Here is a 349-nt window from a genome sequence, read left to right as displayed (position 1 = left end):
TTTTTTTAACCTTTAAGGGGGAACCGATTATAAGGATCTACGTATAACCTCCTCCCTGGGGGACAGACAACAGATAAGTGGGTGAAGGGAGACATCATTATTTTCTAGACATTTACTTTCTATTAAGCCCTTGTTATCAGCTCCTCTTTTCTCCCTTGTGACCTCTTGATAAATTGTAAATTACCGCTGTCTCCCAGCCCCCACAGTTTGTCGTTCATCCCCATGGAGGGGGTGTGGGGTGTGATTATGTGTCATAGTTTTTGCTATTGTTGTACATGTGAAATATTTGATGTCAAGATAGTTAATAAGTGAGGAATTAGTACAGGAGATAAAGGAGTCATATGTATGT

The sequence above is a fragment of the Echinops telfairi genome, unplaced genomic scaffold (assembly GCF_000313985.2).
Source record: "Echinops telfairi isolate 266 unplaced genomic scaffold, ASM31398v2 ScPeMD7_7469;HRSCAF=8507_1, whole genome shotgun sequence".
Taxonomy (NCBI): Eukaryota; Metazoa; Chordata; class Mammalia; order Afrosoricida; family Tenrecidae; genus Echinops; species Echinops telfairi.
This window is presented reverse-complemented; position numbering follows the sequence as displayed.